The sequence below is a fragment of the Momordica charantia genome, assembly GCF_013281855.1.
Source record: "Momordica charantia cultivar OHB3-1 chromosome 1 unlocalized genomic scaffold, Mcharantia_2.0 BLBB01000001.1, whole genome shotgun sequence".
Lineage (NCBI taxonomy): Eukaryota > Viridiplantae > Streptophyta > Magnoliopsida > Cucurbitales > Cucurbitaceae > Momordica > Momordica charantia.
Genome location: NW_028275157.1, coordinates 2,091,712 through 2,119,478, shown reverse-complemented (window position 1 = coordinate 2,119,478; position 27,767 = coordinate 2,091,712). Strand labels below are relative to the sequence as shown.

At 39.6% G+C, this 27,767-nt stretch overlaps 1 non-coding gene across 1 annotated transcript; it reads right to left on the bottom strand.

Annotated features, from left to right (window-relative positions):
• Window positions 1–7,987: 7,987 nt before the first annotated feature.
• LOC148213077 (small nucleolar RNA R71) lies at window positions 7,988–8,094 on the bottom strand. The gene has a single exon (XR_015793059.1). It is a non-coding gene; the product is annotated as a small nucleolar RNA R71 (small nucleolar RNA).
• Between the last annotated feature and the right edge of the window lie 19,673 nt (window positions 8,095–27,767).

Genomic DNA, 27,767 nt, shown 5'->3' with positions numbered 1-27,767 from the left:
TATTGAATTTCCCTCTGTAAAATTCGATTTTGTATCCCGAAAATCTGCAACGAAAGTCCGCTTCCGCTCCGGGATTCACATTCCTTCAATATTAATATTATTATTAATACTAACTCCTCTGCAAAATTGCAGGGGAGTGGGAGGTGTTGTGACGTGGGGAGTTACCCCACGTCATCCTTCTTCTTCTTCTCCAAGGGTTGGAGAAGGAGAAGGACAAGGTTTTTACAGAATAGGAAAAAAAAAAAACTCTCCCATTATTTTCGCTCAAAGGGCTCTCAATCTCTCCCTCTCGTTCCAAAGGATTGCTTCCACCAGCACGATCCCGAGACCCAAGAGGATAGCGAGGATGAAATAGTGGTGGTGTTCGAGGAAAACTAGTTGAAGAAACATTCTTCAGAGGTTTGGATTTCCCCTATATTTCCTTCTTTAAAATTCGGTTTTGTATCCCGAAAATCAGCAACGAAAATCCGTTTCCGCTTTCGGGTTCACTTCCCTTCAATTGGTATCAGAGCCAGGTTGCAGTTCTGATTTTTTGGGATCAAAATCGTTGAGTTTGGTGGGTGATTTCATATTTTCGAAATATGGGTTTGCGGGTTGGAAAATTTCCGGTTTTTGGCACCTAGATAGTGTTTTACTTCGTGATTTGATCATGTAAGGGCCCAATTTTTTGGGCATTAAGTTTCTGCATTATTTCTGTAAGTCCGGGTCCCTCGAAAGTCGTTCGTGGCGTCGGATTGGGCAAAAGTTGCAGAAAACAGCGAATAAGACGAAGCAGACTGCGCAGACAGCGCCATGGCGCTGCGGGAAAGCACATAGCGCCACGACGTGCAATGTAGCGTCGCTGCGCTGTGCAGCGCCATGGCGCCATGCTAGGGCGCTGCCCTTAGGCGCCGAGGCGCTGTCCCGGGTGTTTTTCGACGTGGTTCCGAGGCTCCGGTTCGCTGTTCGAGGGCGGATGCAGTCGGTTTTCTTATTTTGTATTATTTCGTTTTCTTAAGGTGCCAAAAACTGTTCCAACTTTGCTATTTAATTATTTTATGCATTATGAATGTGTATTTTAATTAAAATCATATTGCATATTGTATGCCAGATAGTTTTAAAATCCCACCATAGGTTACATGCATAATATGTATGTTTGATATATAGTATGTATGTATGGTCATGCATCATATAGTTATAAATGTTATAATGTATGAATGCATGTTTTATTTTCATAATTAATATAAGTGTTGTATTAATTAGATGAAAATAAAGTTGCATTGAGCATGACATTATTTTGGGTAATATAATTGTTATGTTAATGTATGCTTTCAATGCATGTTTATAGTTTTAATTTCTTAAATTTTATAAGAATCATAAAATGTGGTAGATAGAAATTAAAATCTATAATAAAGAGTTGCATGCAAACATAAAGTCTAAATTAATTTTAAAGGGGTTTAAAATTAATTAGACCTTAGGTTATATCTTCTAATGTGATTAGGGGTTAGTTTTTTATTTTGTTTTAACTAGGTTTAAAATGAAATAATAAAAGACTAAACATAAAATGTTGTCTATAAGGGAACCCTGTCTAAGGAAGGTTTTGTCTATGTTGAGGTATTTAAGCTGACCGTAAGGGAACACCTCTACCTGGGAACCGACCTAGGGGTTGAATTAGATATTATTTTATATACAAGCAATAATGTCGTTGGTTTATTAAAGTGTTTAACAAACTAAAACATTATTGTACAACTTCCGATATAATAGTTATATTGGGCCGACTAAAAATTCACTTAGTTAATTTCACTTAGCCGGGATTTATCTAAGTAATATACCCTAGTCTTAAAATACTAAGTGGGAGCAAAAGAGAATATGTAATATACAGCGTATATATTTGATATACAAAGTATATATAACATACTTTACTCTCTCTCTCACGTTCTCCTTTAAATTCACGTATTGAGTTCCATGCTCGGCCTCGTGTCGCCCTAGGCGCGGCCTCCCTACGGAAGGTGTTTGCATGGTTCTATATCGAGGTGAATGTAGATAGTGTTCATAGTAAGTGGGAGAAGGACGTGTGACAACACATCCTGCAGTCTCCGCCATTGGTTTGCACCGTGAGGTTTCATACACGACCTGCGTGTTGTCCTGGAGCGACCATCCCTATGGAGGGTTCATTGTATGGAAATCAAAATCAAGGCAAACTCCAGAAATGGATAGGAGTCTCTTAGGTTTTGCTCCAATATTTTCCTTCCCTACAGCAGGATTATTAGAGTGGACCTCTGAGGTCCAAAAAATGTTGGGTCACACTTACGAGGGATTGTTAAGTTAGTTAGCAATTTCCTGACCAAATAATCGATGACTAAAATTTATAAGAATAAGAGTTATTCTGGTGTAAACTTTAGTTGAGAATGTCTCAATTCAGTGAAGGAGTACCTGTCCGCCCTACGGTGGTTGTTGCTCTAAATCACTGAAGCGTCGTTGCAAAACAATTTTGTTAGGGTGCTTAATTGTTTTACTAAAATTTTGATTGGGTTTAAAAGGCTAATGCATGAAACTAATATAGATTTGTTTTTACTTTCAGCATGTCTACTTCTATTATTGCACTCTTAGCCGCGCAAAGACTTAATGGCGAAAATTACAAACAATGGAAGTCAAACCTAAACACTATTCTCGTGATAGATGATCTTAAGTTCGTCTTGCAAGAGGATTGTCCTCAAGCTTCTGCGCCTAACGCCACTGTGGCAGTGCGCATCGCCTATGACAGGTGGATCAAGGCCAATGACAAGGCCAAGGTCTACATCTTGGCGAGCATATCTGATGTGCTTGCCAAGAAGCACGAGGACACGATCACCGCTAAGGAGATCATGGACTCGTTGCAGAGCATGTTTGGACAACCGTCCTCACAGGCTCGACATGAAGCCCTTAAGTTCATTTACAACTCCCGTATGAAGGAGGGTTCATCAGTGCGAGAACACGTTCTCAACCTGATGGTCCACTTCAACGTGGCTGAGTCAAACGGGGCCGTCATAGACGAGCAGTAGGTCAGCTTCATTCTGGAATCTCTTCCGAAGAGTTTCCTGCCATTCCGCAGCAATGCGGTTATGAATAAGCTGGAGTACACTTTTACCACGCTCCTAAACGAGCTGCAGACCTACCAGTCTCTTATGAAATGTAAGGGGCAAGAAGGGGAGGCAAATGTTGCCACCTCAAAGACGTTCAATAGAGGATCGTCCTTTGGAACCAGGTCTGCGCCCTCTTCTTCTGGAAGTAAGACTTAAGAAGAAGAAGGCTGCTGGTAAGGGGTCTAAACCTGACTCAGCTGCTGCTGCCCAGAAAGGCAAGGTCAAGGTTGCAGAAAACGGAAAGTGTTTCCACTGCAATATGGACGGGCATTGGAAGCGCAAGCCCAAAATACTTGGCCGAGAAGAAGAAAGCCAACGAAGGTAAATATGATTTACTTGTATTGGAAACATGTTTAGTAGAGAATGATGACTCCGCCTGGATACTGGATTCAGGAGCCACTAATCACGTTTGTTCTTCATTTCAGGGAATTAGTTCTTGGAGGCAGCTTTACGCCGGTGAGATGACTCTCAAGGTCGGAACAGGAGAGGTCGTCTCAGCTGTGGCGGCAGGGGAGTTCAAGTTGTTTACAAACAAGAATATGTATATATTATTAGATAATGTGTACGTTGTTCCTAAAATTAAAAGGAACTTAATTTCAATTTCTTGTTTATTAGAAGATATGTATTCAATTTCTTTTCATATGAATGAAACGTTCATTTCGAGAAAAGGTGTTAATATTTGTTCTGCTTTGCTTGAAAACAACTTGTATGTTCTAAGACCAACCATAACTAAAACAGTTTTAAATACCGAGTTGTTTAAAAATGCTAGAACTCAAAATAAAAGGCAAAAAGTTTCTCAAAAGGAAGGTACCTATCTTTGGCACTTAAGATTAGGTCACACTAATCTCAATAGGATTGGGAGGTTGGTTAAGAATGGCATTCTAAATGAGCTAGAAGATGATTCTTTACCACCATGTGAGTCTTGTCTTGAAGGCAAGATGACTAAAAGACCTTTTACTGGAAAAGGTTATAGAGCCAAAGAGCCCTTAGAACTTATACATTCAGACCTTTGTGGTCCAATGAATGTTAGAGCTCGAGGAGGGTATGAATACTTCATCTCTTTTATTGATGATTATTCAAGGTATGGTTATTTGTACCTAATGCAACATAAGTCTGAAGCCCTTGAAAAGTTCAAGGAGTACAAGACTGAAGTTGAAAATCAATTAGGTAAAACCATTAAAACACTTCGATCAGATCGGGGTGGAGAGTATATGGACTTGAGATTCCAGGACTATATGATAGAACATGGAATCACGTCCCAACTCTCAGCCCCTGGTACACCTCAACAAAACGGTGTATCAGAAAGGAGAAACAGAATCCTGTTGGACATGGTTCGATCAATGATGAGCTATGCCCAGTTACCTAACTCGTTTTGGGGTTATGAAGTGGAGACTGCAGTTTATATTTTGAGCCTAGTTCCATCAAAGAGTGTTTCTGAAACACCATTTGAGCTTTGGAAGGGTCGTAAACCTAGTTTACGTCACTTTCGCATTTGGGGATGCCAGGCACACGTGCTCATGACTAACCTGAAGAAACTGGAACCTCGTTCAAAAGTATGTCTATTCGTAGGTTACCCTAAAGTGACGAGAGGTGGTCTCTTCTTCGATCATAAAGAAAACAGAGTGTTTGTATCGACAAATGCTACTTTCTTAGAAGAAGGCCATGTTCGAGATCATAAACCACGGAGTAAGGTAGTAATTAACGAGATTTCCAAAGAGGCTACAAACACGTCAACAAGAGTTGTTGATCAAACTGGCACTACAACAAGAGTTGTTGATGAAGCCAGTACATCGCGTCAGTCACATCCACCTCAAGTGTTAAGGGTGCGTCGACGTAGTGGGAGGATTGTGTCACAACCTGACCGCTACGTGGGCTTAATTGAAACTCAAGTTAAGCAATGGACAATGGAAGATACTGACAAGGACAAATGGGTCAAAGCAATGGACCTGGAAATGGAGTCGATGTACTTCAATTCCGTTTGGGAACTTGTAGATCAACCCAACGGGGTAAAACCCATAGGGTGCAAATGGATCTACAAGCGAAAACGAGACGTCGAAGGAAAGGTACAGACCTATAAGGCCAGACTTGTGGCAAAAGGCTACACACAAAGGGAAGGGGTGGACTATGAAGAAACCTTCTCCTCTGTAGCTATGCTTAAGTCTATTAGAATACTTTTGTCCATTGCCACATATTATGACTGTGAGATATGGCAAATGGACGTCAAGACTACTTTTCTGAATGGCAATCTTGAAGAAAGTATTTATATGTCTCAACCCGAAGGGTTCATCGAACAAGGTCAAGAGCAAAAGGTTTGCAAGCTTAAACGGTCCATATATGGACTCAAACAAGCATCTCGATCTTGGAACATAAGGTTCGATACTGCAATCAAATCTGATGGTTTTGACCAAAACGTTGATGAGCCTTGTGTATACAAGAAGATCGTCAACAACACCGTAGCCTTCTTAGTGTTGTATGTGAATGATATCCTGCTCATTGGGAATGATGTAGGATACCTCACTGACATAAAGAAGTGGCTAGCGACTTGATTACGCTTGTTTACATCCGTAAAAAGAAGGTTTTAGATGCTGTTTTTACTATGTTTTAACTTTGTTTCAGACTTTTTCTCGGTCGTTTGAGTTCCAATTCATGCAAAATTCATATATGCTGGTTTGTGGTTGGCTTATATTCTATTTTTGACATTTTAGGACCATTTGGGAGTGCAAATTATTCAAAAGAAGCAAAAAGACGGAAAAACCTTCATTGGAGGCGCCAGGCGACTGGTAGGCTGCAGAAATCCTGGTTTTCTTCCAACTTTGCCCTTAATGAAACGCGTCTTCCAATGCGTTTTGGTGGTTCCAACCGATGCATACGTGTAGAAGAAGTGTTCCACTATGAGTTTGAGCATGATTTGGTCAGTCAAAGGAGTTGGAAATGGGTGATCTACAAGCATTTTAGGTCCTACCTAACCAATTCTGCACAACTATAAATTCCAGCAGCTTATCCACCAAATTCATCAAGCCTTGCTTCCTTCTCTTGATCATTCTTAGTGTTTCTTTGTTGCTTTCTAAGTACTTTTGAGTTGCTTTCATTAGTTGCTTTTAGTTTTTAAATCCCGAGTACTTTACATTCCTTTATTGAGCTTTGTTTTGTTTCCGTTGTTACTTAGTTATTTTCTACCTATTAAAATTTATAAAAATCCAGCACTTAGCTTATCTTTACTTTGCCTTTACTTTATTTTTAGTTAAGAGAATTGTGTTTTTGGAGGAAAGAGCACGTGACACTCCCCCTTGCTTGAAAGAGAAGGGCGAAGCTCTCAATCCCGAGCAAAATTCTCCGTTAGTTAACTTTTGTTTTTCACACATGCATTTCAATTTCAACCATTTTACTTGCAGTATTTTCTTCAATATGTCTTTCTAAATTCCCGTCTCTAGCCGGTTATGGATAGTGAGCCTTTTATTTATAAAAAGGGTTGCTAAGAAGTAGTGTTTTTGCTTTCCACTCATTGCTCAACATGTTTTCCCAAAAAGTTAGGATTTAGAGAAGCCCACTGAAAGTCTTAACAACTCAATACTGAAAAGGTTGCTAAACCGAGGAGAGGAGCGCCTTAGACATAAGGGTTCCGGTTAAGTAGCCTAGACATAGGACCTTAACCCGAGGTTGCGACTATTTCCATCCTAAAACTAAGATATCTCTCATAATAGACACACTAGGGAATGTCTTAGGACTTTGAACTTGCTTAGACATAAGTCAAGTGAAAAGCGTAGTCGTTGGTTCCTAAAGTAAACTGCATATCGTCCTTAGCGTCTCCTTGATTCTTTGTTGGCTTACTTGAAGTAATTCGGGCTAGGTTTTACCATTATAAGACCAAATCCCAAATCCAAAACCATTATTTGTGACCACTTCCCATTTTACAAGAATCACTCATTTCAACGTTCACTATTCATTAAAACTTTAGAGTTTGGAAATTATTTAGAAGTCCTTGAGGATCGATACTTGGATACTCCATCCATTTTATATTACTCTGACAGGTGTGCGCTTGCATCTATAGAATTGTTACCACGCTTAGTGCGTGCGTTCAGCATAACCCCAGTCAAGTTTTTGGCGCCGTTTCCGGGGACTTTAGTTTTAAAATTAATTTAAAATTCTTTTAGTTTTTATTTTTGTGAATTGTTGTTGGGTGTAATTTTAATCCACTGTTTTTGTTCTATATTTTTTGTCGTTTATCTCACAAGGGTAAGTTAAAGTGCATGAGCAGAAGATCTTTTCTTCTACCTCTTGACCCTGAGATTGAGCGGACCCTTCGAAAAACTCGAAAGGAGCAAACACTTCGAAAACAACTAGAAAAGCAAAAAGAGAGAGAAGGTGAAATCAGTCCTGAAAGTGAGGTAGAGAGTACGAGCACATCAATGGCAGATATTCCACCTCGTGATCCGGTTGATCCACCTGCTGTTAACGGTAATATGAGGGATCACGCAAGAAGTAATGAATTCAACCATATCCAGATGGCGGACAACAGAGACGTGGCAATGCGAGAATATGCCGCCACAGCTTTTCAGAACTTTGATTCAGGGATAGTCCACCCTATTCCAGCCCACGCAAACTTTGAGCTTAAACCAATGATGTTCCAAATGTTGCAGACAATTCGACATTTTGGAGGGCAGGAACATGAGGATCCACATGATCATCTGAAATCATTCATTCAAATTGCAAATGCATTTCGATTACCTGATATAACAGACGATGCTCTTAGACTAACACGTTTTCCATTTTCTTTGAAGGACCAAGCTAGAGCATGGCTCAATGCATTTCCACCGGGATCCATCACCACATGGGGGTCGTTAGTGGAGAAGTTCTTAACAAAATTCTTCCCACCTACTCGCCACACTAATATCAGAGAGGAGACCATCTCCTTTAGACAGTATGATCGTGAACCTGTTCACGAGGCGTGGGAAAGATTTAAAGAACTAATTAGGAAATGTCCGAACCATGGCTTGCCGGCATGCATCCAGATAGAACATTTCTTTAGAGGTTTAGATCATCCTACTAAGATGATGGTAAACAATGCTGCCAACGGAGCCTTTACAAAGAAGACATTCAACGAGATAGTCGACATCCTAAATGACTTAGCTTCACACAACGAACTACGGTGTTCGCAAAGATCTAGGGCAGCACCAAAGAAGCAAGATCCAGCTGAAGTTTTGGCTCTGGACATTGCGACCTCGATGCAAAAAGAGATGGTTACAATGAACCAGAGGCTGAAAGAGATGGCGTCGGGAATAAAAAATCCATTAGCCACGCCGATACAACCTGTGGAGTCGGATTATTGCACTCCTGCCCTTGTTTGCCAAGTCAACGATCTCATTTGTTCATTTTGCAGTGAAAACCATATTTATGATAATTGTCCACATAACCCTGCTTCCGTTTTTTATGTAGGACATGGGAACAATAGGAACTTTAACCCATATTCGAACACCTACAACCCAGGTTGGAAGCACCACCCTAATTTCTCATAGGGAGGTCAAGGAGGTTCGAGCGGTTTTAATCAAGGGCAGAGCCAGCAGAACAAGCAGCCCTATGTTACACCTACACAGCAATACATCCCGCCACCGCAACAAACAGTACAATCTGAGAACACAGACTCCACCAGTTCAAAATAACAACTCAAATCTTGAGAATATGATGAAGGAGTACATGGCCCGAACCGACGCAGTGATACAATCCCAAGCGGCATCAATGAGAAATTTCGAGACCCAATTGGGACAGCTCGCCAATGAATTGAAGAATAGACCACAAGGTTCTTTTCCAGGCCATACTGAATTACCAAAACGATAAGGGAAAGAACAGTGCAAAGCTGTCACCCTTAGGAGTGGACTGGCATATGATGAACCAACAATGCCAACAACAGATGTACAGATTCCGTCCACTGAACCAACTGTAAAGATACCAGAGAATCGAACAACACCAGAAAAAGAAAATATTAGAAAAGGTAATGAGGACACCCCGAGTGTTCCTCCATAGGTACAACGTTTTTTTACCCCTACTCCCCCGTTTCCACAAAGATTAGTTAAGAAAAATAATGATTCCCAGTTTAGACAATTTTTAGATATTTTAAAACAATTGCATATAAATATACCATTAGTAGATGCTTTAGAACAGATGTCAAATTATGATAAGTTTTTGAAAGATATAGTTTCTAGGAAAAAAAGATAGGAGAGCATGAACTGGTAGCTATGACAAAATGTAGTAGTGAAGCTGTAGGCAGCCCGCTACTTATGAAATGTAACGATCCTGGCAGTTTTACCATTCCATGTTCCATAGGAGGGAAAAACTTAGGTAGGGCATTATGTGATCTAGGCGCTAGCATTAATCTTATGCCATTATCAGTTTTCAAATCTTTAGGCACAGGAGAAGCTAGACCTACTACGGTTACCCTCCAACTAGCAGATAGATCTATCATAAGACCTGAGGGAAAGATAGAAGATGTTTTAGTCGAGGTGGACAAATTCATTTTCCCTGCGGACTTTATCATTCTAGATTGCGAGGCGGACTTAGACATTCCCATTATTTTAGGAAGACCATTTCTAGCCACTGGGGATACAGTTTTTAATGTGAGGAAGGGAGAAATCACAATGAGGGTAAATAATGAAGAAGTTAAATTTAACGTTCTAGATGCCATGAAATTACTAGGAGACTTTGAAGAGTGCTCTGCTATAACTAGCTTGAATCCTGTTATGTTTGATGAGTTTTATGACTTGTTAGTTACAGAGATTAAAGAAGAACTTGATAAGATAGCAGAAGGACTGGAAGATGTGATTAATCCTGTTGAAAAAATACAAAAAGAAGAATGCAAGTCGTTACTTCCGTCCATAGTGGAACCACCCACTTTGGAGCAGAAGCCATTGCCGTCACATTTGAAATATGCGTATCTAGGGGATAACGACACTTTACCAGTTATTATAGCTTCCAATTAATCACCTACTAATTAATATTTTTTATTTCAGATTTTGGAGAAGCACAAAAAGGCCATTGGATGGACGATAGCAGATATCTGAGGGATAAGCCCGACCTTTTGCATGCACAAAATCTTATTGGAACAAGATGCTAAGAACTCTATTGAGAGTCAAAGGCGGTTGAACCCGAAGATGAAAGAAGTTGTAAGGAAAGAAATTCTTAAATGGCTTGACGCCGGTGTTATATACCCAATATCCGACAGCAGCTGGGTAAGCCCAGTATAGTGTGTACCAAAGAAAGGGGGTATAACCGTGGTGGCCAACGAGGAGAATGAGCTCATCTCAACCCGAATTGTGAGTGGCTGGAGAGTTTGCATTGACTATCGCAAACTCAACAAGGTAACGAAGAAATACCATTTTCCTCTACCGTTTATTGACCAAATGCTCGACCGTCTGCCAGGTAAGGATTTCTATTGTTTTTTAGATGGATATTTGGGTTATAATCAAATTACTATTGCTTCAGAAGACCAGGAGAAGACAACATTTACGTGTCCGTATGGTACGTTCGCTTTCAGGCGAATGCCCTTTGGATTATGCAATGCACCCGCGACTTTTCAGAGGTGTATGATGGCCATCTTCTCTGACATGATAGAAAATATTCTAGAAGTTTTTATGGATGACTTTTCTGTTTTTGGAAATTCTTTTGACGCATGTTTAGTTAATTTGGAGAGAGTATTGGAGAGATGTGAACAAACAAACCTAGTCCTAAATTGGGAGAAGTGTCATTTCATGGTACAATAGGGTATTGTTTTGGGTCACAAAATTTCCAAGCAAGGAATAGAGGTAGACCACGCTAAGATAGACATCATTTCAAAGCTACCTCCTCCCACGAATGTTAAAGGGATTAGAAGTTTTTTAGGGCATGGGGGATTTTACCGCCGCTTTATAAAAGACTTTGCTAAAATTTCTAAACCCTTGTGTCAATTGTTAGAACATGATAGACCATTTGTTTTTGATGATGACTGTTTAAAATCATTTGAAATGTTGAAAGTTGCTTTAAGTTCAGCCCCTATAATTATCGAACCTAATTGGGATTTAACCTTCGAGCTCATGTGTGATGCTAGTGATTATGCAATAGGAGCTATGTTAGGACAACGTAAAAACAAGATCTTGCACCCTGTATATTATGCTAGTAAGACTTTGACCGGTGCACAACTCAATTACACTACTACTGAAAAGGAACTGTTAGCAGTTGTGTTCACCTTTGATAAGTTCAGGTCTTACTTGTTAGGCACAAAAGTCATTGTTTTTACTGACCATTCTGCTTTAAAATATTTATTTGCTAAAAAAGATGCGAAACCACGTTTGATACGGTGGATTTTGTTACTTCAAGAGTTTGATATTGAAGTTAGGGACAGGAAGGGTACTGAAAACCAAGTTGCTGATCACCTGTCTAGATTGGAATCCCCGCTCTGTGAGATGGAACTGTTATACGTGAACAGTTTATTGACGAGCAACTCTTGCGAGTTGATTCAGTTCCGTGGTATGCCGATATAGCAAATTATTTAGTAAGTCGAATAGTTCCTTATGAGTTTAACAAGCAACAGGTAAATAAATTTCTAAATGAAGTTCGATTTTATCGTTGGGATGAACCTTTTTTATATAAGCTAGGACCTGATAATATCTTACGCAGGTGTGTAGCAGAAGAAGAGCACGAGGCGATATTAGACGCTTGTCATATGTCTCCATATGGAGGACATTTTGCAGGACACAAAACCACAGCCAAAGTTTTGCAAAGTGGGTTCTTTTGGCCCACTCTGTTCAAAGATGCACATAAGTTTGCCCAGGTTTGTGACAAATGCCAACGGACAGGTGAAGCGAAGACGTTACAATTGTTGGAATTAGAATAACACGGGCAATTTTCTTATGAGAATGCTAAGCTGTTTAAGGAAAAAACTAAACAGTGGCATGATAGGCGTCTTCGGCCGAACAATCTTCAAGAAGGTGATCTGGTTCTGTTATTCAATTCTAGGTTGAAACTTTTCCTGGGAAACTTAAGTCTAAATGGTCTGGTCCCTTTAAAATTTTTAAAGTCTACCCATATGGGGCAGTGGATCTAGTTGACTCTAAGGGAAGTATTTTTAAAGTAAATGGGCAGAGACTAAAGCCATATTTTGGAGAACCAGTGGATAGAGGAAAAACCTCTATTCAACTTTCAGGACAATAAATTTTTGCGACAAATCTTTTTCCTTCTTATCCGTTTTGAAAGAACAAAAGTAAAGGAAGGAAGTTTTTGTATCTTACATTCTTTTTGATTAATCATGAAAAGTTTTGCTTATTAAGAGAATGTTCTTGAAAACATTGAAAAAAAAAAAGAAAATTACGCAAGCGCCTGGCGCCTGCCCTTTGCGAAAAAAAATCACGCAGGCGCCTGGCACCAACCCTGTTTTTTCCAGCATTTCGAAAAATCTTTTTCTTTCGTGGTTTGGGTTTCATTTTCGAATTTTATGGGTTTTATTTTGGGTCAAACATTAATCCTTTGTGATTTAAGTTTCACATCTCTCCTTAAATTCAAAAATACTTCAAATGTTGTTTCCCTAATCCTATTTGGAATTCAAACTTATTTTTTCCTTTTAGGTTTAAGAAACCTAGTTTGAACTTAAAACTCAATCTCTTTCCATTTAGGATTTAGTTTTGGGAAAGCTTTAAATATACCCATTGCCTAAGCCTTACACCTCAACAAAAACCCACATAACTCTCTTCCTCCCCTTTGTTTTTTCGAAAAATAATACTCCCTCACCACCCTTGTTTTCGATTTTCAGCCACGACCAAGAAGAAGAAGACATTTCCAACCTTTGTTTATTTCTATGGTTTTTTTTCTCAACACACTTCACTACCTACTTCTCCTTCCCAAGCTCCTACACAACCTCCTATGATGGGCCCACATGGTTATGTCAATTTTCAGCAGCTACCCACCCTTAGTATACCTCAAAACAGTGAGTTTAGGGCTGCAGATCCTCAACAACTTCCTCCAATGATCAATCCGGGTATGTACCAACCGTTTATGTTTAACCCGGTTCCATATAGCCATAGTGCGTAGGAAGGAAAAAAGGTTTGATGCCACTCAGATCAACTACACCCCCAACATTGAGAATATCAGAGATGCTGTGGGAAATAAGATGTTAGTGACTCCGACTCTATAACCGCTCGGTGAGGCTCTAGAATGTGTTAGGAAGCCCTCTGCCACTTGGGATTTGACTACTCATGGCAAGGTACGACTAAAACCCGAGGATGTTTCACTAGCTGCTGCAGGATGGTTATATATAGTCAAAAACATAATTCTGCCAACAGAGCATGATGAGCATGTCACTCAGGATAGGGCACTGCTGGTTTATGCCATGCTAAAGGGCATAGATGTGAATTATGGAGAATTGATAAATACCAGTATCCATGAGTGTGCCCACCGGACACGTGGTAAGCTTTATCACCCACGCTTGGTCACTTCTTTATGCTTGCGACAAGGTGTGCAGCTCCCTGCGGATCAAATTAAGAGAGATGCCCCAGTTGTGGAAGAGAAGAATATTCGGAGAATTATCGCCCATGCGCTACAAAGAAGGGCAGGTACTGGGACGTCTCCTACATCGGAGATCCGTCGTCTCCGAGAGGAGAACCAACAGCTGCGAGGTCAGGTTCTGGAAGTCGTGCAACATATCTACAACTTGAGGGCTTCATTGGATTTTGCGGTTTTACCTTCATGGCCTCCAGCGCTAGCTGCTATCCTTGGTCATCCATCTTCCAGTACCGACACTGATCCTAGTCCACAACCTCCAACTTCATGAAGGGGAGGTTCCTTCTTTGCTACTTTTTTTGTTTTATTCTTTTGGTTAATGATGTCGTTTGCATATTCTAGCCTTACTACGCATGTTTTTTTGTATTGATTATGTTTCGAGCTCAGTTGAAGCATGCATAAATTAGTATTGTTTATCTTATGATCACTTAAAGTATGCCTTCACTTAACCTTAGTTTAGCTTTTCACATGCCTACTTTGAAGCATCTGTGTTGTGCATGTGATTTCATGTCAATGATGATTCTAAGAGATTGTTGAGTTTTCTGTTCTATGCCTGACTAAGCTTTGAGCTATTTCCTTCGTTTATGTGATAAACTCATTTTCTTTTATGTCTTTTTGATCTTTACAAACTTTAAGTTTTTTCTTTGCCCCTATATAGGAAGTCCTTGTCCTTTTTACTGTTAAGCCTTTTTCATCAGATGCAAAAGTCTTTTCCCAGTGAGGACATTGTCTCTCTTATGTTTGGGGGGGACAGTCGTTGTGTCCGTCATTGTTTCAGAAAGATAAAGTGTTATTTATATTTGAAAAATCATGCTATTTTCTTTTGAAAAAGAGTCAGTTGGAAAGAAAGAAAGTGTTGAAAAGCACTTATCTTTAAAAAAAAAAAAAGACAAAAGTTGCAAAAGAGTAAAAAGAGTCTTGTTCAGAGAAAATAAGAGTGGGGAAAATACTTGTGTTAGAAAGAAAAGAGTGGTAAAAACAATGAGAGTTAAAGAAAATGTATTTATGATTTCCGAGTCCTACTGTAGACACCCATTTAGTTTTAAGTTGGGTGTTGACTTTGAAAATAGCAGTAAGGATGGTGATAAGTGACTTCTGCTTTTCATTGTCGTCGTCTTATGACCTAGTTGTTAGTTTCAAAGTCTTTCTACGAGTAGCTGTGGTTCAAACCGATGTTAGTGTGTGGAAACCTCAAGGGCTAGTAGCCGGTCTTTCAGATGTAAAAGTCTCAATGTAAAAAGGGAGTGTGCAGATTCCTTAGGGGTATTTGAAAACGTTTTCTGTTTTTTAAAGGAAAAAGGATTTTGAAAGAGAAAGTTTTTATCATTTCAAACTTGGTTTATAGTGACTAAGCTTACAAAGGCAATAGAATGGTAGGCTTTGACATCTTTTCCCTGAGACAATTTATGATTGAACATCTCGGTTGCTTTTGCTTTACCTTGTCCATGTGTTAGAAAGCTGATTAAAGTTGCTAAGTTTTGCCTGAGGACAAGCAAAAAGTTAAGTTTTGGGGTGTGATTACACTTGTTTACATGCGTAAAAAGAAGATTTTAGATGCTGTTTTTACTATGTTTTAACTTTGTTTCAGACTTTTTCTCGGTCGTTTGAGTTCCAATTCATGCAAAATTCATATATGATGATTTGTGGTTGGCTTATATTGTATTTATGACATTTTAGGACCATTTGGGAGTGCAAATTAATCAAAACAAGCAAAAAGACGGAAAAACCTTCATTGTTGGTGCCAGGCGCCTGGTAGGCTGCAGAAATCCTGGTTTTCTTCCAACTTTGCCCTTAGTGAAACGCGTCTTCCAATGCGTTTTGGTGGTTCCAACCGATGCATACGTGTAGAAGAAGTGTTCCACTATCAGTTTGAGCATGATTTGGTCAGTCAAAGGAGTTGGAAATGGGTGATCCACCAGCGTTTTAGGACCTACCTAACCAATTATGCACAGCTATAAATTCCAGCAGCTTCTACACCAAATTCATCAAGCCTTGCATCCTTCTCTTGATCATTCTTAGTGTTTCTTTGTTGCTTTCTAAGTACTTTTGAGTTGCTTTCATTAGTTGATTTTAGTTTTTAAATCCCGAGCACTTTACATTCCTTTATTGAGCTTTGTTTTGTTTCCATTGTTACTTAGTTATTTTCTACCTATTCAAATTTATAAAAATCCAGCACTTAGCTTGTCTTTACTTTGCCTTTACTTTATTTTTAGTTAAGAGAATTGTGGTTTTGGAGGAAAGAGCACGTGACACTCCCCCTTGCTTGAAAAAGAAGGGCGAAGCTCTCAATCCCGAGCAAAACTCTCCGTTAGTTAACTTTTGTTTTTCACACATGTATTTCAATTTCAACCATTTTACTTGCTGTATTTTCTTCAATATGTCTTTCTAAATTCCCGTCTCTAGCCCGGTTATGGATAGTTGGCCTTTTATTTCTTAAAAGGGTTGCTAAGAAGTAGTGTTTTTGCTTTCTACTCATTGCTCAACATATTTTCCCAAAAAGTTAGGATTTAGAGAAGGCCACTGAAAGTCTTAACAAGTCAATAATGAAAAGGTTGCTAAACCGAGGAGAGGAGCGCCTTAGACATAAGGGTTCCGGTTAAGTAGCCTAGACATAGGACCTTAACCCGAGGTTGCGACTATTTCCATCCTAAAACTAAGATATCTCTCATAATAGACACATTAGGGAATGTCTTAGGACTTTGAACTTGCTTAGACATAAGTCAAGTGAAAAGCGTAGTCGTTGGTTCCTAAAGTAAAATGCAGATCGTCCTTAGCGTATCCTTGATTCTTTGTTGGCTAACTTGAAATAATTCGGGCTAGGTTTTACCATTATAAGACCAAATCCCAAATCCAAAACCATTATTTGTGACCACTTCCCATGTTACAAGAATCACTCATTTCAACGTTCACTATTGATTAAAACTTTAGAGTTTGGAAATTATTTAGAAGTCCTTGAGGATCGATACTTGGATACTCCATCCATTTTATATTACTCTAACAGGTGTGCGCTTGCATCTATAGAACTGTTACCACGCTTAGTGCGTGCGTTCAGCATAACCTCAGTCACTGATATACCGTGAGCCTATCTCCATCCTCGTGTTGCAGGACCCACCACAGAACGTAGGCTCCGAGCACGGTAGACCACCCGTTAGGGGCGAGCTGAGCTGGGGCAAGGTTAACCGCGCTAAGGAACCTTTGGATGAAGGGATGAAGTGGAAGTTTAACCCCCCTATTGAATATCAGGGGATAGAAACTGACGATGCCCAGAGGAGGGTCGTCGAGGTGCTCTCCGATGCTGGGTACCCTAAGCTCTACGGAGTTGGGGATTAGGAAAGTTTTACGAAGCTCGGCCAACCTACCTACCGAGCAAGTCGAGGGAGGAAGCTCGGCTGCCGGACCAGGGTTAGGGTTCCCCGGGTGGAAGCTAGATTGGAGTCCTCTACAGTGTTATTTGCGCTAGACGGCCCAGACGACGACTCACTAGATGAACTACTCATGGTCAGATCTAAAGGAGAAGTGTAAAGAACTACCTAGAGGAAAAGGGAGAGTGTACCTGACTTGGACAACGGCCGACGTACACAAAAACTTCGAAGTGAAAAGTGAAAAGTAAAAGATGAAAAACTTTCACCTTTTATAGGGCAACCCGGAAGCATGAGGGTCGTCCAATCGAGGGAGAAGCAACAGACAAGATTTGTCCACACCAGACAGTCTCCATGGCGACGTTTGAGTTCTCGAGGCAAAAACTAGGGATGACGACATCCGTGACGTCACACGCGAACACGTGGATTCAACCCATCTCCTGTTAACTCGGAGTCCTTCGTCGAGCCGACCTTCGCCCCACCGAAGTGGGGGCCAATGTTGGATACGAATCTGGGCTTGCCACGTGTCATATTCGAAAAGGCGAATAGAACCAACGCGCACACAAAATATGAAAATTGAACTCCAAAACACTTAGGTCGGCAGACTGAGTATGAGCTAGGACATCGAGCCGACCTAAGACAAAGTCCGTAACGCGGTCTCTTCTGAACCCAACAACACGACGCGTTTTTAGGGGGTGTCAGAATTCCTATCGGGCCTAGTTTCTATAAATAGAAACCCTTGCCTTAAATGAAAGGTAAGCAATGCTAGATTGACTCGACAAGTTGGCTCGGACTAGAACTGACTTGCTCGTCGGAGTGCTAACTTTGTTTTGCAGGTCCCAAGAGTGTTGTGGGAAGGTGTTGGAACGTTGGCCGTAGTTCATGCTGCACGTTCCGATCTACGCTACATTCGAGCTCAGCAATTTCGAGCTCCAACAATCGTAAAAAATTATTCTTGTATATCAAAGTACGATTTGTAGGAAAATGGGGCCCAAAATTTTGCACATTTCCTTTTAAGAATATATTTTCTTTGTTTGATAAAAATACATAAACATGGGTAATTTGGTAATTTAAGCTTCCTCCAAAACGGGCCTCGATAAGTTTTCCTTTTCAGAGTAAAAAGCTTATTTTATGGGCATGTTCAGAGATAAAAATGATCTCTTTCTCCTCATATTTTGCTTAAAGTGATTACATATTGATAAAGAGGGAAAAAAATTAACACTTCTTGATAAAATTGAAAGTGGAATGTTTTGAGATAAAAGTATATATTTTGTTGGTCAAACATGGCAGTAACTCATGATTTTCCATTTCGTAAGAAAAATGCACCTATCTCATTTTTAGAGTTTTAAGTAAACGCACATGTAGATGGCATCCCACAAATTGGTTGCCTCAGTCAAATTGACTTAGTCTATTCAAGAATTATTCGCTTTCAACAAAATCCCAATACTTTCCCGTTATTTTGGTGGGAGATTTCAACCATCTCCATGTCTATACCCTCACGACATAAGATTGAAAGATCCAAACTTTCCACTTCAGAGTGGAAATGGTCGTGGCCAAAAATGGAGACCTCCCTTCATCATCCATTTTACTTAATTTTCAATCTTAGATCATAGCTAGAATTCATTAATTTTCAGTCTTAGATGATGGCTAGAATTCATTGTACTTTTTCCTTTGTCATTTATTGTTTTTCAAAACCTTAGTTTCTACGAAATTCCCTTGTTAAGCTTGTTTCAATTCGTTTCAAGTTCTATTTCATTTGTATTTCGATTTTTCGCATTCCTTTAATGCTTTCTAGAAAGTTTTAACCCCCTTCAAGCTTAAAAGATAAGAAGTCTAAGTTAAGGCTCGTTTTACCTTTGTTATTCCTTAAATTCAATCAATCGAAAGTATTTTTTTCATTTCCTTTAGCGTATTCCATTACTAAAATATGCATTAATTTAATTTTCAAATCTTTGTGGAACAGCTTAGGAAAATCTAATAAATTTTAACATGGAAAAAAAAACACTGCCTAGTGTCACAACCATACTAGTAGAGAGTAGGTTGTGACGCCCATGTAGTAGACGAGTGGTGGCGACCGTCGGGCCATGTTAAGAGCCGAGAGAGAAGTATCATGATGCGACCAAGGAGGATGGTGCATCATCTATCACACCCCAAGGATGTGCACAATAATACCTAGAGAAGGCGTATGCAGAATGCAAGGCGAAGGCGATGTCATCGATGTCAGTGACAAGCTCAACAGGGGCTAGTTGAGGCCTCGGGCCGTGACCCTAGAAGTCGAGGTTCCGTCCAGAGTTTGGACGAGATTCTTTAGAGTTAGATACATATTAGTGAGATATGCAGGCATGCCAAGTTTTGTGTCGATCGAAGTTCAGACGTGCGCTCTACGTTGACGGGTGACTCCTCGCCACTTTGCACGTACACGCCTGTTAGACCAAGATTGACTTAGAATGTACTATAGAGGGAGGCATGGTGTCAGCTGTCCACCACCCCTGGTCCTTGTGGCTTTAGTGAGCTACCCCATGACACATGCTTCTGTCATGGCGCGAGTGAGCTTTGCAAGACCACGGTCTCGGGCGTCTTCCTTCGAGAATGGGAACCTCAAGGATAATGTCGGATGACACGGATGCGCCAACATTACGCCTCGTGCCATGGGCTGGAGGTTGCACATAGGACCGTTATACGCTACTGTATGCTGGAACGACACAGCACAAGCGCAAGAGTCGTTGTGCTCCGGTTATGTTCTGATGGGTGGATGTTCGAAAGATCCCGATCATAAATACAAGTCCATGGGTCGGTTGTTGGTATGTGTATCTGAGTGAGAGCAACGAAGTCCGATGACATCTTGATACTCGGGGTGGCATCCTATAGTACCGGTGGGCCCACGACAAGTGAGAAAAAGCTAGTCTTGGCTTGGTAAGCTGCAAGACTCATCCTGATTGCTAAGTTTAGTCATTCCTTGTCCGGATGTCGACAGGGATCATCTCGAAAGTTTTCGGTAGGGCCGTTTAACCCCTTATTGACTAGTTCTCGACACGAATGGTTTTAGAGGCATCTGATGGGCTCGATAAGCTACCTTTGACATAGTTAAGCGGCTGGAACCTCCTGGTCGGTGTTTTAAGCATGTTTTGAACACGTCGAAGATCAGAACTCATCCCGGTAAGGTCCAGGCTCATCGTAGGAGCGGGACGGCCGAGTTTCCAAGAACCAAGATGGTTAGAAATGAGTTGCAACGTCGCATTTAGAAGACCTTGGTCTAAAGTAAAGGCAAGGTAGAGCCGTAGGGCTTGGCCTAGTGTAGAGCCAAGCCGACCTCTCTCGCGACTGTAGCTGGCTTGGCTCTACACTAGGCCAAGCCCCATGACGCGACGTGCATTGTCGAGACAAATCAGAATTCTGCATGTAAGTGAAGCTCGGTTGAGGAAGAAAGAACCTCGCTTAAGGTCTGATGAAGCCACAAAGCGTGCAAAAAGTGTATTGGGGCTAGAGTTCCGCGTAAGGGCTGGCCATGGTCTAGCTTAGATCATGGCGCCTGCGTTTGAAAAAGGTACGACCGTTACACCTAGCGCATTTTTTGTTAGCTCCTCAACACATTCATTTCTTAATCAATTTCTTAAGTTGGTCACTTAGGAGATTTGTTAAACTAAAGCCTAACACTGAAAGGGTTAGGATAGGTAATTTAATCGAGAGCTAATATGGGACGTGACTTAGATATAAGTGCATGAACCATAGTCCTAGACATAGGCCCTCTGACCCGTAAAAGTACGTGAGTTTATAATAACATTATAATGTTGTATCCACATATGGACATATGACATTAGGTTACCCTAGGTTTTGAAACAACCAAAAGCCATTCGTGGTAAGAGTATAACTCAGTTTCCAGTTTCCATAAGGTGTTAAGTAGCGTCTCGAACATTATTCTCTAGTATGCCATTTTGTCTAAAACTAAGACAAGAAGCACATGGGTTGTAATGATTGAGTAGCTTGATATTTGCAAAACCAAATAAGTACTTTATTATCTCTTTTTACGAATAAAACTCAATAGTAATTTGAAATGTTTTACCAAATTCAATTTAAAGCAAAAGTCCTCAAGGATACAATCTTGAAATTATTTGTCCTTGTATTATTTGTGACTGTGTGCACTTACACGCTTTCTCTTATCTTTTGCGGTAGAGAAATTCCCCAGAGACGTATGTATTAACAAGAGTGTAAATATATGAGATTTTAGATATTTTTATAATTAGTGTCACATCGTCATCACAACGTGGAGCAGTCGACGCCATCCCATGAAGGGTTTCTTTCGAGATAAGAGTTTAGATTTGCCACCAATCATCTACGAGGTGTGATTTGTCACGTATTTAAAAAAAAACTTGGTATGCAATAAACAGATTTTGGTTCGGTAGTCGACTGAGCGTAGAGAATGTGTTAGCACCCTATGACACCCATTCGAAAATGGTACCATATGTTGTTAGAAATTATCCTATTATATTATTTTGTCCAAAATAAAATATTTTTGTGCTTTTATTTAAATGTCTCATATTTTATTAATTCATACTTTATTTTAAAATATGAACTAATAATTATGAGTGGCACGAAGGCTGTTAGAGATTTTTATCACCTTGAGAATATTGGAAGGTTACAATTCCCGTCATTGGAGTTTTTGAAATAATTATTTAGTAAACAAAATAATAAATAAAAAATAATTTTTATTTGAACGTACATCGAGACGTAAGTGTTAGCACTCAAGATTCTTACCAGTATACCAACAACCAAAGATGTAAACTTTAATTTCTTTTACCCATAAAAGGTTTAATTTATTTTTTAAAACTAAAAAAAAAAAACATACGAACTTTTTTAAATTAAAACAACAAAAAACTTTTTATTTATTTTCAAACTAAAGAGATTCTTTAAAGACAAACTTTTATTTCTTAATTTAGAAAAAAAAATCTGTTTTACTTAAAACATATTTTCTTTGCTAAGATCTTTTCCAAAATTATAACCACCAAACTTGTTTAAAAAAAATTTCACCCCACTATTTTAAAAACATCTGTTTTATGTCATTTTTTTTTGGCAAAATTCATTTTAATAAATTTTAAAAAATGGTGGATTTGCAAAGCTCTTAAGACTTTAATTAACCAATATTGCACGTTTAGAAAAATATATAAAATAAAACTCTTGTCTCACTTATCTTCTAATTTAAAACAAACTTTTATTTACTTTACTGTTCATAAAAAATAAATAAATAAAAAAAACTGATTTTCATTTTTAAAACAAAATTATTTTAAAAAATCTTTTACTCTTTTTTTTTTAAAGAAACCTATTTAGGAAACCCTACTTATGAAAGAAAGTCCTTTATTTTAAAGAAAAACAAATTTTTAAATTACTTTAAAAGAAAAGATGAACTCTCTCTATTTTAAAGCTTTTATTACAAAATCTTTATTTAAATTTATAATTTATTTAAGATTTGCTTTCTTAAAATAAAAAGAAAGGAGAAATTCTTTTTTGAAATAACACACAATAAGGAAGGAAGAAAAAATGTACAGTGCGATACTTTATTTTCGCAGAAGCTTTGTACACTGGGGTTGTGGACGTGTTGTTGCAGGAAAGGATTGGCAGAAGGTCAACGGAAGTTGCTGCCACTGCCGATCTATTGTACCGCCGCCACTCTCGTTCATGCTATCATCCCGCCGCTGCTGTCGGAGTTTGCGGTTGTTGGGTGTTGTGGTCGTCGCCTGTGTTGTTCACGCTATCGACTCGTCGTTGCTGCCGGAGTTTGTGGTTGTTGGGTGTTGTGGGTGGTTTTCGATGGGAAGATAAAGGTGAAACAAGGAATGAAGGAAAAAGAAGAGATGGATGAATGAGAAAAGTTGGAGGAAGAAGATGGAGTTGGGGTTATGGGTGAGTGAGAGACGATAAAAAAAAAAAGTTTTATTCAAAAACTTGTTTCCCCGTTTTACATTTATCTCCTTCCTTTCATCTGTATGTCTCTTCTATCTCATCTGTACTGTGAAACGTTCTCTTAAATACTAAAAAAAATCAACAGTCATGCTAAAGGAATTAAATTAGAGAAAAGGGAGCAAGAACAACAAGAAGAAATTGGCACGTAGTGGGCTTTGACACGTTAGTGGGCTTTGACGAACGAAAAGGGGAAACAAAACAAAATTTAACAAATCCTTTTGTTTAAAATAAAATCATTTTTAATAAAAATAATAAAATCAATTTCTTTACTTAAAATACAATCCTTATTTATTTATATATTTTTTATTTTAATAATAAATCAAATTCTTTTAAAACAAAATCTATTTTTTTAATTTAATTAAAACTTTACCTTAAAACCAATTAAGATAAACTTTAGTTTTTCTTTATTTTAAACTAAAATAGCCAAAATAAAATTAATTAAAATAAACCAACCTATGAAATAAATAAAATTAAACCGGACCAAATACGGTGTCTACTATCCAGGAAAGTGGGTAGTTGTATATGAAACCTTTAAAAAAGGAGGATACATTTTCAAGTGGCTATGTGAGGTGGATTCAGTCGAAAAATCTATTAGTATTTAAGCTAATATACATAGTTTTTGTAATTATTAACTATAAATAAATGCACATAACAAAAATTTATATAAAAAAAAAATATATATATATATATATGGAGAATATGTAGGTAATTAATAAATTTTAAACAAATGCTATATTTCTAATTATTTTTTAACAAGATGTTATATTTGTAATTACTTCTATACGAGATGGACTTACACCTATTTTCTAAATTGAATCTACCATTCAGTTTACTATTATTAAATAAAAAAAAAGTTGGTAAATATACTTTTTAAATAATCTTAAACATATACCCTTAAGAATTTAAAGTGAAGTTTAATAAAACAATCTCTAAATCAACCAACCATTCACAAACAATCAACAGAGAATCCATGAACTCAAAAGCTACACTTCGACACTTCATGAATTACTTCGCATTTAAATTGAATTCAGTGAAAAATATAACTGTTTATGCAAGGAGTTGCACAAAACTATTCACGAATCTAGCTCGAACCCGATCTCCGGCTCGACCTGAACCTCGGAGTGAACCTGCACAAGAGGGCAAACTCTCCGACGATCAAGTTAGTATAGGTCGGACTCAATATTTAGTTCGAGGTCGGATTCCATACCTGAGTGTGAAATGAGGCCCTCTATTTATAGGTGGTGGGTCCGACAACACTCACGACTGGCGGCTATCCTTGTTTTTTGTCATGTCGAACCTGTCGGGTTTGACCAGATCGAACCCCGACTTTTTACACTTAGCCTTATATATGGACAAATTTGGTCTGCTCGACAGGTTCGAGGTGGACCTCGAATATTCTTTTATTTCTAAGCAGCACTGAGCGTCCTCCACGTGTCCACAACATTTTTTCCCCAAACAAAAATAAAGGCCGCAAGATAAATGAGTCAATAAAAATGACATTTGAAATTAGCAACAATTATTCTATTTCTTTATGAGAATAATAAAATGTAGGTCAAACTTGAGGTATAAAATATGGTTTTAGAACAACAAAATGGAAGTTTACGTGATTAAGAATGAATAAACCACCACTCAACCCAATTTAATTCATATATTGCATATCTAACAATCAAACCAGAAAAAAAGCAATAATAATTGAAAATTAAAATAGATAACACATGTAACGGCCCGAGTCCCTCAGGTTAGCTAGTCTCGAATCAGGTGATTTTTCATTTAATATTAAATTGATTGTTAATTAAATTTATCTATATTTATCGGGCTCTAAAAAAATCTAATTAAATTAATAATTACCGAACTCCGTATGTTGGGTCTTGTTTTATGGGGAATGGACTTCTTTTCTCTTGGGCTTCGATGGTTGGGCCTCCATTGTGGTAATTTGGTTTTAAAACAAAACAAAATAAAAGAATACAAAAAAAAAAACCCTAGCCCAAGCCCTTTTCTCCCTTCTTCTTCTTTCTTCTACCCTAGCCCCCCCCCCCCCCCCCCCCGATTTCTTCTTCATTTTTTCCAATCCAGCCGCCCCCCTTCCTCTCGTTTTCCGGCAAGTCGCACTGGTTGCTAGCCACTCCGAACGGAACGACGACACCCACGGCGGCGGCGGCGCGACACAAATTGATGTGACCGACGTCCGACGGCGACCCGGCGTACCGACAACGTCGTCTTCGTTCCAGCATGCCGCGCGACCCGTTTCTACGTGCAAGACCGTGGCGCTCCTCCGCGAACAGCAAGTCCCACGGCGGCGCTCCTCCGGGTTCTGCAGCAGATTCGGATACCCAGCAACGGCGGCGCGTTTCCCCGACAATCTGCAACGAACCAGCGCGGCCTCCTCCCCGCGGCAGCGCACGGTGAACGGGCGGTACAGCAGCGGAACGGCGGTCACTTGCTTCTACGAGCTGACGAACAACAACTCCAGCGGCGGGATTTGTACGTTACAGCGGTGTTTAGGACGTTTGGCGGTGACCCACATCCGTTCGAAGCTCGATTTAGGCTACCCACACCTTGGCGAGTTAGATCTAGGTGACCCACATCTATACGAAGTCGGTTTTGGTGCTAATGCGTCATTCGAACCCTTTTAGAGTTAATTTTGAAGGATAAATAGCGTACGTAACGTGCTGTATTTTCTGTTTTGGTGTGCTTAGGGTGAGGTCGACGCAAAACTTAAGGGCGAGGTCGTGGGTAAGTTGACAAGGGGCGTGTGCGTGTGTTAATGTATGCTCGATGGTCTCTAACGTGCTGATTTTGTGGCGTTAAATGCTAATTTTGTGATGTCATTGTGCTAAATAATTTTCGTTGTGTTAGTCGATATACTTGGAATGGTGTTGGATATTTGTCGATGAAAATGGTGAGTTTTCTACTTGCTAAACTGTGAGTATTGCTGTGGTAATGTTTGTTGCCTGGATATGCATGTTTTGTTCGGCGTGTTTAGTTAGCTATTATCCTTAGTAATACTTGCTAAATAATAATGTTGGATATTGAGCATAATTGGGTTATTATTATTTCGTTATTAGAAAGTTGTCAAGGTTGTGAAAGCATGCTGAACTGTACTTGTGAGTTGAAAGATGCAGGGTTAGTGGTAAAAGAAAGTATATAGTAAGACTCGGGTGAAAGCTCGATTTCTGGAAGGAATGAAGGAGTGGGTGTTAGGGCCTCGGGTATAAATGGTCGGGGACTGATACGTCACTAATGAAGTATCAAGGCCTCGGGTATAAATGGTCGAGGGTCGATACGAGGAGTCCTTTGGAGGGAGAGTATTGGAGCCTTGGGTATAAATGTTCAAGGGCCAATAGATGGTGAAGTCATCGGGGCCTCGGGTATAAATGGTCGAGGGCCGATGCAGCAGGGTCGGGGCCCTGGGTATAAATGGTCAGGGGCCGACCCTACTCGAAGGAGATAACTGTGGAAGGGTAGGATAACTGTGATAAGTGTAGAGGTACTTGTGATGTTAGGGAGACTGGAGGTTGGTTGTTAACGTGTTTCCTGGTTGTTGTTGTCACTAAAATTTTATGGAATGTGTATATGTTTGAATGCATATTGTAATGAAAAGCATGATTTCGAATGTTTCTTGATATAGTTGAGCATAATGTGTGTGTGTGCTGGTGAGGGCTACTTACGGAGTATATTTTATATACTCACCCCCCCCCTTTACAATGATTGTTTCAGGTGAAGGACTCGTGGGCGACCATGGTGATGGGACGGAGGAGACATGACGAGCGAGGACCATAGGCTGCTTAGTCACTCTTGCTTAGTTTAAGTGATTAGTTAAGACATTATGTTAGGGTCAATAGACTATTTGTTCGTGTTTGAATAATTGGAATATTTTCCCTTGTTGTTAGTTTCATCTCGGGATAAGTGCCTATTTTAGTTTTATTCCATGCTTTGAGTTTTGCCTAGTTTGAATAATAAACTTGTCTCGTGAGGTGGCCCACGAATGTGGTTGAATGATATACTATGAGATTGATTTGTCGTTAAATTGATGAGAATTGGAATTTGATTTTATAAATTTATTTGTATAGGGAGCTGGCATGACGTATTTGGGGGTTAAGTTTAATTAGTTGGGTAGTTAACGCGACCTAGAATTGTGTGGGAAATTCTGGGTCGTTACAACACATTAATGTTAGCACTCTAGAATAACTCTTGACATAAGAAACCTTCTAACTTTCTTTGACATATATTTGAGGCATATATACTTTCCAAATTATTGGAGGTAGACTACACACGGCCGACCTAGACGTGGTGAGGCCTGGAGAGCCGACCTGGGAAGTCGGTCTTGGTGACTTGTACGAGTAAGGTGGCCACGTCACCTCATCCTTTGGAGCGGGAGCCGGATCGGTCATTGCCAAGGACCAGCAGGTATTCAGCAAGCCCCTCCCCAAGCACCGGATTGCATCGATGGGACGTGTATCTACCCAACTACCGCTATAAATACACCCTTCATCCATGACTCCATGTATGAAAAATCTGTCTGACGCTGATCTGTTGAGCTCGGATTATTACTGACTTGGGCATCGGAATGGCCTACCTATTTTGCAGGTACCTCTGAAAAATAGCCCAAGTGTTGCTAGCCGATCTCTCAGGTCGTCCTCCGTGTCTTGGCAGATTTTTGCATCCACAGTTGGCATCGTCTGTGGGGAATAGACAGTCATCAGCCGATATCAAATAGATTGCTCGAAAGCTGGCTATGGTGGAAGGTTCCCAAACCTCAAGCAATCATCACTCCAAGGAACCGGTTAAGGATCCTAGAGCTCAGCCTGGTGCTTCCAAACCACTGATAGGACAG